The following is a 14,862-nucleotide window of genomic DNA, read 5'->3' on the forward strand; positions in this document are numbered from 1 at the left end:
GATATGATGGGATGCCCCCAGTGGCTTGATGATATTATGTACACCATACCTATGCATGGCATAACATTTACACGCACGTGCATGACATTATAAACGTTTCAGTATTTACAAAGTTATTCAAATTTAAAAATGTGTTTCAGTATTCCATGTTTCATCTATGTCTTTTACGTACTAATTTCCATGCCTTACATACTTAGTACATTTTTCGTACTAAAACCCTGTTTTACGGGGCCTGCGTTTCATGCCCGCAGGTGCAGGTAGGCAAGCTACGGTCCCCATTCTTAGGATCCCTGATCAGCAAGAGTTGGCGTACTCCATTTGATTCGAAGCTACTTTTGATATTGGTACGATACGTTTGTACATATATATGTATATGAGTATGACGTGGCTCAGTCCCGTGTTTGTATAGTTATGTTTCTATTAGAGGTCTGTAGACAGTATGTCTAGTTGGGTTGTATGTGGCCTTGTCGGCTTTCAGTTTTTGATGTATAGTTGTCCATAGCAGCCTTGCCGGCTCGTCCACTATATTCTGCCTGTATACGTACATATTCCTTGATGACAGGCTTCTTTCACGTAGGTTAATTTTGTAAAGCAGCAGATGTTATTCAGGTTCATATTTTAGATGCATGCTTAGGGGTGTTTGACAGATAAGTCTCAGGCGCCAGTCGCGGACCATCGGTTTGGGTCGTGACAAAAGTGGTATCAGAGCAGTTCTGTCCTAGGGTTGTCTACAGACCGTGTCTAGTAGAGTCTTGTTTATGGGTGTGTCGTGCACCACACTTATAAACAGGAGGCTACAGGACATATAGGATGTTATCCTCTCTTTTTATCTCAAAATCGTGCATTACAAGAATTCTTGTTCCTAACGATACGTTATAGCTTCAGCAATGCCTCCAAAGAGTACGGCCGCCCAGAAGGGAAAGTCCGTGGCTGGTGAGACTACTAGTCGAGCACCACGATTTACTAGGGCTCAGGGAGAATCTCATGGTGAGGTTCCATCTCAGACTTCACATACCCCGCCTTTTCCAAAAGAGTTCCGAAGGGCACCAGCTTCAGCACCCGCCCCTATACATTCAGCACCTTAGCAGGATACGCCGGGTCAGGAGATGAGAGATGTTATTCAGTTATTGACCTGATTAGTAGCCGCACAGGCTCGGCATCAGAAAGCAGGTATTGGTCACGCAGATAGGTCCGTGTGCGTGAGGGTTCGTGACTTTATTAATTTAGACCCTCCAGTATTCACTGGAGCAGACCCGAATGAGGACCCTCAGGTATTCATTGATAGAGTACAGAGGATGTTACTGGTAATGAAAGCCACTGAGACTGAGTCAGTTGAGCTAGCTTCTTATAGACTCCGAGATGTTGCAGTTAATTGGTACGAGTCTTGGGAATTGTCTAGAGGTGAGAATGCCCATCCAGCGGTATGGCAGGAGTTTACAGAAGCTTTTCTTCGTCATTATCTGCCACCAGAGCTTAGGCGAGCCAGAGTTGATAGGTTCTTGACCCTTTGGCAGGGAAACATGAGTGTTCGGGAGTACTGCCTTCAGTTTGATTCGTTGTCTAGGTATGCTCCCACTATTGTATCTAAGATGGAGGATCAGATTCACCGGTTCGTGATGGGATTAGAGCCTTACTTGCTTAACGATTGTATGTCGGTTTCACTTCATCCAGACATGGATATTTTTCGTATTCAAGCGTACGCTCAGGGTGTAGAGGAGCGTAAACAGAAACAGAGGGCTGATCGTGAGCATGATAGGGCCCATAATAAAAGAGCGAAGTCTTCGGGTCCTTCTGGTGAGTTTCGAGATGGTCAGAGGCAGCAGTACTTGAGATATCCATCCCAGCCCTCGGCTAGCACGCCCCCTCAGTTTGGAGGAAAGATATTTGATCGTTCTACATATTCAAGGCCTGGTCAGAATTTTAGGGCCTCAGGTTCTCAGTATAGGGGTGAGTCAAATTAGATGAGGCCACACTTGCCACGATGTACTCAATGTGGTAAGCAGCATACTGGGCAGTGCCATATGAGACTAGATGTTTGTTATTCTTGTGGTTATCCGGGCCACGTCATGAGGGATTGTCCGAGGAGAGGTGATGCAAGCATAGCTCATCCAGCGGGATCTGTGGATGGATCGTCATCATCGGTACGCCCTCCTAGGCAAAGTCCCCAAGCACCAATGAGTCGTGTTAGAGGCAGAGGCGGAGCATCTTGCTCGAGCAGCCCTCAGAACTGCATTTATGCATTGGCAGGACGACAGGACCAAGAGTCATCGCATGATGTTGTTACAGGTATATTATCGGTCTCCTCCTATTATGTATATGCACTAATTGATCCAGGTTCCACTCTATCATACGTTACTCCGTTGATTGCTAGTAAGTTTGAAATAAAACCTGAATTGGTTAAACCTTTTGAGGTGTCTACACCTGTTGGGGACTCGGTGGTAACTAAGCAGGTATATAGGAGTTGTATAATAATAGTTCATGGTCGACCTACCGTAGCAGACTTAATCGAGTTAGATATGGTAGAATTTGATGTTATAATGGGTATGGATTGGTTGGCTTCTTGTCATGCCAATGTTGATTGTAGATCGAAGATAGTCGGATTTCAATTTCCGGGGGAGCCTATTTTGGAGTGGAAAGGTAATACGGCATCACCGAGAGGTAGATTTATTTCCTATCTCAAGGCAAGGAAGATGATCAAAAAGGGTTGTATTTCTCACTTAGTTCGGGTTTAGGATATGGAAGTAGATTCACCAACCATTCAGTCCATCACTGTGGTAAATGAGTTTCCAGATACCTTCCCTGATGAACTTCCGGGTCTCCCGCCAGAGCGGGAAATTGAGTTTTCTATTGACCTACTACCAGATACTCACCCAATATCTATTCCTCCCTATAGAATGGACCCCGCAGAGCTGAAAGAGTTGAAAGAACAACTAAAGTACTTGCTTGAAAAAGGTTTTATCAGACCTAGTACGTCACCGTGGGGAGCACCTGTATTGTTTGTAAGGAAGAAAGATGGTTCCTTAAGAATGTGTATTGATTATAGGCAACTGAATAAGGTGACAATCAAGAATAAGTACCCGCTCCCAAGGATTGACGACTTATTTGATCAGTTGCAAGGTGCCAAGTGGTTTTCAAAGATAGACTTGAGGTCCGGGTACCATCAAGTAAGGGTTAAGGATGAAGATATTCCGAAGTCAGCATTCAGGACTAGATATGGGCATTTTGAGTTTTGGGTTATGTCGTTCGGTCTGACCAATGCTCCAGCAGTATTCATGGATTTGATGAACCGTGTGTTCAGGACTTTCTTAGATCTGTTTGTAATTGTATTTATTGATGATATATTGGTATATTCTCGTTCAGAGGATGAGCATGCTGGTCATCTGCGTACAGTGCTCAGAGTTCTACAAGAAAGGAAGTTGTATGCAAAATTTTCTAAGTGTGAATTTTGTAAATTTCCTTGGGCATATCATTTCGGGTGAAGGCATCCTGGTGGATACACAAAAGATTGAGGCAGTAAAGACTTGGCCTAGGCCAACAACACCAACAGAGGTTCGTAGTTTTCTTGGGTTGGCAGGATATTACAGGAGATTTGTGGAAGGATTTTCTTCCGTTTTAGCACCTTTAACAAAGTTGACTCAGAAGGGAGCAAAGTTTCAATGGACTGATGCTTGTGAACGGAGTTTCCAGGCATTAAAGGATAGATTAACTTCAGCACCGGTTCTAACGCTTCCAGAAGGGACCGATGGTTATGTTATCTATTACGATGCTTCAGGCGTTGGATTGGGTTGTGTGCTGATGCATCATGGTAAGGTTGTGGCATATGCTTCTAGACAACTAAGAGAGCACGAGAAGAACTACCCGACCCATGATTTAAAGTTAAATGTGGTGATTCATGCACTAAAGATGTGGTAGCACTACTTGTATGGCATTTATATTGATATCTATACGGATCATAAGAGCCTCCAATACATCTTCAAGCAAAGGGAATTGAATCTTCGTCAAAGGAGATGGTTGGAGCTACTTAAAGACTATGACGTTAATATTTTATACCATCCGGGGAAGGCAACCATAGTTGCCGATGCTCTTAGCCGTAGATCTATGGGTAGTTTGTCATATTTGCATCCAGGAAAGAGGGGAATAGCCCATGAGATTCATCAGCTAGCTAGTCTTGGAGTTCAGTTACTGGACTCGGGTGACACTGGAATTACTCTTCAGGATACGGCAACATCATCTTTAGTAACTGAAGTGAAGGAACGCCAGTACGAGGATCCTGTGCTAACTCATTATAGAGATACCACTCTTCAGAAGGAGAAGACACCATTTGTAATTACCGAAAATGGGGTCCTCAGATATTAAGGGCGATTATGTGTGCCTAATGTTGCAGGGTTGCGTCGGCAGGCTATGGGAGAAACTCACTATTCCCGTTATTCTACCCATCCAGGAACGACAAAGATGTATCATGACATCAGGAAAATATATTGGTGGGACGGAATGAAAAAGGATATAGCAGAATTTGTTGCTCAGTGACCTAACTATCAGCAGGTTAAGATCGAGCATCAGAAACCCGGTGGGTTATTGCAGGTTATGGAGATCCCGACTTGGAAATGGGAAATAATCAATATGGACTTCATCATAGGCTTACCTCGTACCCAGTGTAAGTTTGATTCAATATGGGTGATCATTGATAGGCTCACAAAGTCAGCCCATTTTCTTCCCGTTAGAACTACGTATTCCTCAGAAGATTATGCGAGGCTTTATATTAAGGAGATAGTACGACTGCATGGTGTACTTGTATCTATTATCTCAGATAGAGGAGCTCAATTTTCAGCTATCTTTTGGAGGTCCTTCCAAAAGGGATTGGGGACTCAAGTAAGTCTTAGTACAACATTTCATCCCCAGACAGACGGATAGGCTGAGCGTACTATTCAAACACTGGAGGATATGTTGCGAGCTTGTGTAATAGACTTCAAAGGTAGCTGGGATGGTCATCTACCACTTATTGAGTTTGCATATAATAATAGCTACCATTCCAGCATTCAGATCGCTCCATACAAAGCTCTTTATGGACGAAAGTGTAGGTCACCTATAGGGTAGTTCGACGTTGGAGAATCTAGATTACACGGGCCAGACCTGGTTCAGCAAGCCATAAAAAAGTAAAGCTTATCCGGGACCGACTATTGACAGCTCAGAGTCATCAAAAGTCATATTCAGATGTACGACGTCGAGATTTAGAGTTTGGGGCTGATGACTGGGTATTCTTGAAGGTGTCGCCTATGAAGGGTGTGATGAGATTTGGCAAAAATGGTAAACTTAGCCCACGGTATATTGGGACTTATAGGATTATTCGGAGAGTGGGCCAAGTAGCTTATGAGTTAGAATTTCCCTTGGAATTGGAGTTTGTCCATCCAGTATTTCACGTATCTATGTTACAAAAGTGCATTGGCAATCCTACCCGAGTAGTGCCCACGAATAATGTATAGATTATAGAGGACTTGTCATACGAGGAAATTCCGGTTGCCATTCGAGACCGACAAGTCCGCAAGCTGCGGAATAAGGAGGTAGCCTCCGTGAAAGTGCTTTGGAGGAACAACAATGTAGAAGAAATAACTTGGGAGGCCGAGGAAGACATGAAGTCTAGATATCCCTACCTATTTCCTCTTTCAGAGAAGGGTCTAACTGAGACTTCATAACCTCAAGGTGCGTGTATAAATTCTTCTATTGATTATTGTCGTTGTCCTGTGTGTCGTTTAATTATTAAGCTTCTACGGTTAAAGTTGGTAGTAGTATTGTTACAAAAGGCAACCTTGCCAAAGGTATATGGATCACGGAGTGTGGAACATTCGAGGACGAATGTTTCTAAGGGGGAAGGATGTTACATCTCGCATTTTCGTACGTTAAAAGTTTCGTCTTCGGTCAACTGACGTAGAATCGGGGATGAGATCATCTTGACGTTAACGTATTAACAAGCAATAAATAAGTGCCATGAAGGATAAAGGATGCACGAATTATAGAAAATGAGTTTCGTTGAAAATGGCCAAGTTGGGACAAACTACGGATCAAGTAATAATACCCGATAATTACAAACTAGTACCATGCAAAGTACCATATGACCACGGTAGTGTAATATATAAAATATATATGACGTATTTTGAAAACAAATAGATTTTTAAGTAATTTGTGATAATTCTTAAATTATGCGGGTAATAAATTAATTACCAGGTAACAAAATATTTCCCGGTTAACTAATAAGGGGATAAAAAAAATTAATAAAATAATCCACCCTACTCCCCACGTGGCAGTGTGCCATCATTAAACATATGACTCTTGGTCATATGTATATCACGTGTAAATCCCTCCATAACCCATTAAAATGAGTCATTTTGTAGAAATACTCATTGACTTAACATAAGTCTTGAATGATATAGAATTTAGGATCCATTGGATACTTCCTGAAAATAGAAAAACGAGAATCAGAAGATTCAATTCACTCTTTGAATTGAAATCAATAATTTGGAAACAGTAGCTTCAAAAAATGTAAGAATAAGAATCCTTTCGTCCAAACATTTCAAAACCAAGCCAATATCGCTCCAAAATTCTAAGGATATCCAGTGTAAATTTCACAAGAAGCAGATTCAGTTAAATAATTCAAGAAAAAGGTATGTTAAGGCCCTCCCTTCTTTCTTTTGGCATGGTCTAGATTATGCAAACGAAACGAGCAAATACATGGTTTCTATAAATTATTCTATTCATAGAAATAGTAGGGGTGTCTATATTCTTGACTTCCCATGAGAATTATATTTTCTTCGGTTCATGGGTCTCAAAATAATATGCAGTTGGAAAAATTTATCCGGAAGGAATATTGAGATTATTACGAATTTTTCATTCATTTCGTAAATGTGCATTGACCCATGACCAGATGGCTTTATATACGCGTATATATGTATATGGGATATGGGAAAAGGTTACGGCGTTATATACGTATCACCACTTGATCAGTTGGTATATGATGATGATATTGCCCACAGTGGCTAAAATATGATTCAAACGGCATTATATACGCGTATATATGTATGTATTCAAACGGTGTTATATACGCATATATATGTATGTATGTATATATATATATATGTATATGGGATATGGAAAAGGTTATGGCGTTATATACGCACCACCACCTGATCAGCTAGTATATGTTAATGATATTGGCCACAGTGGCCTAGATGATATGATGGGATGCCCCCAGTGGCTTGATGATATTATGTACACCATACCTATGCATGACATGACATTTACACGCACGTGCATGACATTATAAACATTTCAGTATTTACAAAGTTGTTCAAATTTAAAAATGTGTTTCAGTATTCCATGTTTCATCTATGTCTTTTATGTACTAATTTCCATGCCTTACATACTCAGAACATTTTTCGTACTGACACCCTGTTTCACGGGGCATGCGTTTCATGCCCGCAGGTGCAGGTAGGCAAGCTGACGGTCCCCATTCTTAGGATCCCTGATCAGCGAGAGTTTCCATTTGATCCGGAGCTGCTTTTGATATTGGTACGATATGTTTGTACATATATATATGTATATGAGTATGACGTGGCTCTGTCGCATCTTTGTACAGCTATGTTTCTGTTAGAGGTCTGTAGACAGTATGTCTAGTTGGGTTGTATGTGACCTTGACGGCTTTCAGTTTTTGATGTACAGTTGTCTATAGCAGCCTTGCCGGCTCGCCCATTGTATTCTGCCTGTATACGTACATATTCCTTGATGGCAGGCTTCTTTCACGTAGGTTAATTTTGTAAAGCAGCGGATGTTATTCAGGTTCATATTTTAGATGCATGCTTAGGGGTGTTTGACAGGTAAAACTCAGGCGCCCGCCGCGGCCCATCGGTTTGGATCGTGACAGAAAGTCATCTTTCGGACTGGCCCGATTGAGATCCCGGTAGTCGACACAGACTCTGACCTTCCCGTCTTTCTTTGGCACTGGCACAATGTTAGCTAACTATGTTGGGTATTCCACTACCTTGAGAACTTTGGCTTTGACCTGCTTGGTGACTTCTTCCTTGATCTTCAAACTCATATTAGGTTTGAATTTTCTGAGCTTCTGCTTTACCGGTGGACATGTCGGATCAATTGGCAGTTTGTGTGCCATAATAGATGTGCTCATACCTGTCATGTCATCATATGACCAGGCGAATATGTCCTCATATTCTCTTAGAAATTCTGTGTACTCTTCCTTTTCTGATGTTGATAAGTGAACGCTGATTCGTGTTTCTTTGACATTTTCTACATCTCCCAGGTTAACAATCTCAGTCTCGTCCAGGTTGGACTTCGTCCTATTCTCAAAGTTCTCGACTTCTTTAACAATCTCTTCTGGTATATCATGTTCCTCTGAATCTATGTCCTTTTATTGCGTTGTCTCGTTGCATGTCACAATTATTGGTTCATCAAGACAATTAATAGTAATGTTGTACAAGTAAACTAATGAGAGAAAACAATAGTAATAAGTGTTAATTCATAAGAATAGTCAATGCTTTGATAAATTGTATAATCGCTTTGAACATTGGAGATCTTATTTCGGGAATTAAAGGACATGCGAGAAAAATAAAATTTTTAGTAAATAAAAAATAATGCTTGTTTTAGCCATGGTACCCCGAGGCTCGTCAGGCTTTGGTTGTCTTGATGGCCTAGTTAGTGAGGCGGGCTCCTCTATTTACGACCTGTATGGAAGGGCCTTCCTCCCCCCCTCGAAAATGACACAACAATCCATATCATCGTCTTCTAGGAACAAATTCCTCACTGCTGCTAGTGCTTCCTCTTCTTCTGACCCATAGATAACATCAGTTGGTTGGAAAGTCTGCTCCAAGCGTGTTATTGGATGCTTCGGCGGATAGTAAGGACCGCGTCATGGTGGCGACCAGTTGTTGAATTCCTCCAAAGTATACTCATATCCCCGACCAAAGGTGGTGCCATGTTTCTTTAGTCTGATAGGCTTAGCAATTCCTTGGAGGTTCTTGCCAAGTCCCTTACCAGGTTCGTATCCGCTCCAGTTCAATATGCTTTCAATTTTGTTGTCCCACCATTTGTCCTTATCAATGGCGTTGACTCACTCGATGTGGTGATATGTCTCCTGCCTATCTTTCTTCTGCATCCTATTACTGGGATGGTCTGGCGACGGTATATGGGATTGCTACCATCGCCGTGAATGATCACCTCTTGGTTGTTCCATTCAAACTTCACTGCCCGATGTAGTGTTGATGCTACGGCCCTAGCGGCATGAATCCATGGTCGTCCCAATAACAAATTGTAATATGTCGGCACGTCTATCACTTAAAATCAACATTGAACCAAGTAGGCCCCATTTGCAAACACATGCTAATTTCCCCAATGGTGGACCTTTAGGAACCGTCGAAAGCATTGACGTTGATGGCCCGGTCCTTGATCTCATGCAGCCCTTTTCCCAATGTCTTAAGTGTTACCAACGGACAAATTTTGAAGCTAGACCCTCCATCAATCAGGATTCTGGTGATAAAATAATCTTCGCATTACATGGTGATGTGCAACGCCTTGTTGTGACTCAACCCTTCTGGTGGCAGCTCATCTTAATGAAAAGTGATCTTGTGACTTTCCAATACCTGCCCTATAATGTTTTCCATCTCTCCTCTGGTGATGTTTCTTGGTACATATGGCTCACTCAGCACCCTTAACTTTGTAGCAAAGCTAGGATAGAAATTTGTGCCAGTGTTTTTATCAGCTGATCAATGACCGAGTATTCCTTGGCTTGTATTTTTCTCCAAAGATCATCGGGCCCAGTTTTAGTGATGGTTGGCTGACTAGAGGCCTGTTGCTTGACCCAGCCAAATGTTTTGGGGTATAAATCCTACCGGTTCTCGTCATACCCTGTGCCACAATGGTTTCCCCAAACTTGACCTTCCCTTTTCTTCTTTCCTCAGCTGTGTAGTCCCAAGGTATGGTATTTGTATGGAATGGTGTTACGACCAACATTGCTACTGGAATTAGCGTGGCTATCTTTACCCCAAATGGAGCATGTTCCTTGGGTGGTAAAACTGCAACTTCGAATGGTGTAGGTGCATTTATTAGAGACACGAATTCAACCTCAATTGGCTCTAGTGTCTTTGCAGATGACGTTGTTTCAAACTCAAGTGGCACAGACATATTTACCTCAGCGTCCCCAGATGGCTGAATCTGGACAATGATTGGATTAAGAGTAATTATTGGCTTCTTTGGGTCATCACCTTCTGCAATCAACCCGATTAATCCCTCAGGATCCCAATCATCCTCTATTTCAATCATGTGAACGTCTCCACCCTTATGGTCTGACAGAGGGTTATTGCAGACATTCGGAGCGGGCTCCTTTGCCACAATAATCTTTTTGTCAATCAAAGCCTGTGAGCACGTGATTTTTGTTTCGCACGACAATCGCTCCAAAAGAAATAAAAAAATAATAATAATTGGCCCTGTTGTACAAATTTTGGATTTTTACATGGCACTTTGTTGGTTATTTACGATTTTTGCCCATTTTTACTTTATTAAAACAAAATACAAAAAATGTGTGTGTCATGCATAATTCGAACCGTAATCCGGTCGTTAAATAGAAAATCATAAATAGGCATCTTCGTCCGTGATTTTATTTTGTTTGATTTTACCTGTTTTGAAATATTTTAGTGTGTGTGCAAATAATTGTATTGAGTGTGTATTTAATTTTAATTTGATTTTTGCTTAGTTTTGTTTTTAAAATAAATAAGAAAAAGAAATAAAAATAATAAAAAGATCCTTTCTTCCTCCGGATTGGGCCAATTTATTAAAATTGGCCCAAACAAACAATGCACAAAAAACAGGCCTACCCGGTCCAGTCCCAGCTAAACACCAGAGCGTCCAAACGACGTCGTGTTAATCCAGGTCGATCTGGGCCGTTGATCTCAAATTGATCAACGGTCAAGATCGATTCCCCATAACCCAATGAGGAACCCGACCCGTTGCCACCCGGACCAACCCAAACCCTTTACCCTCGAAACGACACTGTTCCACTTAAGCCCTCGGATCCAGACCGTAGATCTAGATTGATCTAACGGTTGAGATCAATGCATCCACCTCGTATATAAACCCTTCCCCCTTTACCCCGCGCCCTAATCCAAACCCCCCTGCTTTAGGTCGTCTTCACCAAGACCCCAACCCTCCAAACCCTAGCCGCCCCTGCATACCTTCGCCATGAAAGCCGGCGGCATGAACGCCGGTGACCTCGCCCTTAACACCATAGAACCCCCTTACCATCCTGAACCCAAATCTATCAACCACACACCTCGAATCCTATCCCACCTTCTCGAATCTTCATTTGAAGATTCGAGTCGGAACCTAATCTACACTGATCTGCCCTAAATTCATACCAGACACTCCCCAGACCCCCTCGTGACCAAACCATACTTGGTTTGGTCCGAATCTGACCAGGGAAGCATGAATCCCGGATCTAGTTTTCGAACCTTAGGGTTCCTCATCACTGGTCCGTGTCTTGTTCGAGCCAAAGAAATTAAGGTCTAATGGACCTTAATCGAGGTGTTTCTCATCTGAGAAACACTTCGATTAAAGTCCGTTCAGCCTTAAGAAAGGCCTGACCGAGTCCGAGTTTAAGGTTTTGATTTTTCGGGATTTGAGGTGAGTTCTGTTCTCTTTTCTTTGTTCTTTAATCCATGTTTGTTTGAAAGGTTGTTATTGTTGTTGTGTAATGGTTGTCCCCGAATTTTATCAACTATGCCTTGTCCACTTTGCCTGAACCTTTGTTGTTTGATTAAGTATCTTCTTCTACTTGTTCTGATAAGCGTGTATGTATGTATTTGTTGTGCAATAATTGAGCTTCAAATGTTGACTGAGCAATTGGTTCCTCGAATACCACTTTGCTCAGTCAGTATAATTCGAATCATGTGTCGATACTGTTAAATGTCTGATTTTTGGTTACGACTGTATGAGTTATAACTAGTATAGTCGAGTCGACAAATGTCGTCAATTAATTTCAGTAGTTCAAATGTTAACGATTGCACCTGTTGCTTGCTGCAACTTTGTTTGAATCAAAGTAAGGATCAAGTAGGTTCACTTATAGTTGCTATAGTTGAATTTTAGGGTAGATTGTTAATTGAAATCTGAGTTGATGGCATGTGCACTTGTGCGCAGCATGTGCATTGTGCACAGCCTATTTCCTGCATAAAAGGACTTTGGATTTAAAAATGGTTTGACAGCATATGCTGTCAGATATATTCTCTTGCCCATACTTTGATTTAGTTTAAGAAGTATTAAACCTTTTATAGGTTAAATCTACCAGGGAATGTTGATGGGGGTTAATATTTAAATAACTAAGTGGAACTGAAAAGGAGAGGGCACATGGGAGGGATGTTCTTTTGGGGTCTAACAGGCTGTTAAAGGGCTGAGGTTTAGGCTTATAAAAGGGGAGTTGGAAATACATACAGGGATAGAGAGATCTGATAGAGAGACAGACATACAGAGGGAGGCAGACTGTGAGACATTTTTGAAGGAGGGAGATCGATAATCACGTTGAGAGATACATATACACACACACATACAGATAAGCAGGATTAGAAATTACATTCTTTTGATTGCTTTCTTGACTTCACTAGTCTTGACCTGTTTGTGCAACACTGATTTCTTCCAAATCCCAGCTGAGTCTGCTTGGTTGTTGTTGTTTTACTCGAAGACTTGGTCTAGTTGAGTATTCCCAGTTGAGGTCTTGATCCCACTCCATTTGTTTTGTGTGTTGTTGCTGCTGTTATTCTGTTCCCTGTTTGCTGCTGCTATCATATGTCCTGCTGCTACTGTTAATTCTGTTTCCTGCTGCTGCTGATTTCCCCATCTTCTTCCTCTTCTCCTTTGCATTTTCAGTGTTTCCAGGTACACATTTCAAATCCCACTTTGGTGTTAACTGTAACAGTTCAAAAGCATGAAATGAAAGGAGTTTTGAAGAAAATTTAGATGTCTGTTTTGTAATGATCGTGGTATACTGACTTCTGTTGTATAAATTGATTAGTGTGATTCAGTAATGAAAGATTAGCTAGATAAATACTTAATCAAGTTCTAGCCTCTTGCATCTTAGTTTATAGCTGTTTGTTAGTACAAGTTGTAATGGTACAATATACAGAAGGCATGGACAATTGGTATAGATTTTTCGACTGGATTCCCGTTTAACTAATGACATGCATTGAATAGAATATTTCCATCTTGCATAAATGTTCCTTGTTTTTTTAGTCTTCTTTTTTTTCACAACCAGCTAGGCAGCATATAGAAGCGCGTTCGAATGAGACATAATGGTTAATTCCCTTAATTCGGCCTCAATAAGTCTAGTTAAATTCAATTCAAGAAACGTTTGGACGCAAGTATAACATTGGGTCAATCTCGAATGTAATTTCTTTGTCCAATTGAAGTATGTTTCACAAGTTATGACATCCTTCCATTTTGTACGTAAACTAATAATTAATAAGTTACGTTTTTAGCATGTAATTAATTAAGAGATTTTCTTTTATTTTAGAGACGAACTTAATAGGAAAATATAGTCACTGTAGGTTTATCCTTTTAAATAAAAATGAGACGAGCCTCGACAAACAAAAATGCACAAGCTGCGGGGCCCTCTAAATGTATATATTAAAATACTTAGAATTCGGGACAGGCCGTTTAGCGAATTTTACGGCCTTCCCAAAATAACAATACGCTAGTTGCTTTAGGCGCACCTTTAATAATTTAACCTTCTTAAACACGGGTGCACATTGATGTGACCCAAATCCGAATCTCAACGGAGTCAAAATGTGTCGACGACCACGGGTGCATTGATTGTGACGTGGTTCGAGATGCATTTTCACGACGTTGCAATTCTATAAAAATAAATGATAATAATAAAAGCGGTTTAAACTTAATAAAAGCACATAAGTCACAACATGTATTTAAATCAGATATTTAGCCATTATAACAATTTAAGCGACCGTGCTAGAACCACGGGATTCGAGGGTGCCTAACACCTTCCCTCGGGTCAACAGAATTCCTTACTTAGAATTTCTGGTTCGCAGACTTCATTTGGAAAAGTCGAAAATTTCCTCGATTTGGGATTCAAGATAAACCGGTGACTTGGGACACCAAAAGCCAAACCTTTCCCAAGTGGCGACTCTGAATTAAATAAATAATCCCATTTCGAATATTGTCACTTAAATTGGAAAAAACTCCACCCGCGCATTCTACCCTTCGGGGCGGGCGCGCAAAAAGGAGGTGTGACAGCTCTGGCGACTCTGCTGGGGAATTAAACCCAGAACCACTGGTTCAGGGTTCAAGAATTCGAGCTTAGAATAATTGTTATATTTGGCTTTATTATCTGATCTTTATTACATGTTTTTGCATAACGTGCTAAATGTTGTCTTTTACCGCTTTGATATTATCTGAACTGTATATAAACTGTGCCGAAACCCTTCTCTTCTTACCTCCGGGGAGAAGCTCGCTGGTCGAGACTCCCTATTCTGTTAGTGTCAATACCTGAAATAAGAAAGAGGTCGGACAAGTTACAAAGCCGGACGATCTCGCGGGTCCCCGGTACGTAGCCCCCTCCTCGACTCGAGTTGTCCGCTCGGGTACACAGTCTAGAACAAATACCCAGGTTACGAACCTAGAATAACTTGACTTCATGCCGGATCCCTAGTAGGCACGCTTATTTGCATCATGTTGCATTTGACTTAGGGGACTCAACACAGGGGTTGGGTCCGTCTAGGACAGGCAACCTGAAATGAAAAAGACCACCCTGCTGCATCCTATTTGTTTTGTGCATTTGTTTGCTTCAGTTCCGCATGCTGACCG

This window comes from Nicotiana sylvestris, unplaced genomic scaffold (genome assembly GCF_000393655.2).
Source record: "Nicotiana sylvestris unplaced genomic scaffold, ASM39365v2 Un00004, whole genome shotgun sequence".
In the NCBI taxonomy this organism is placed as follows: domain Eukaryota; kingdom Viridiplantae; phylum Streptophyta; class Magnoliopsida; order Solanales; family Solanaceae; genus Nicotiana; species Nicotiana sylvestris.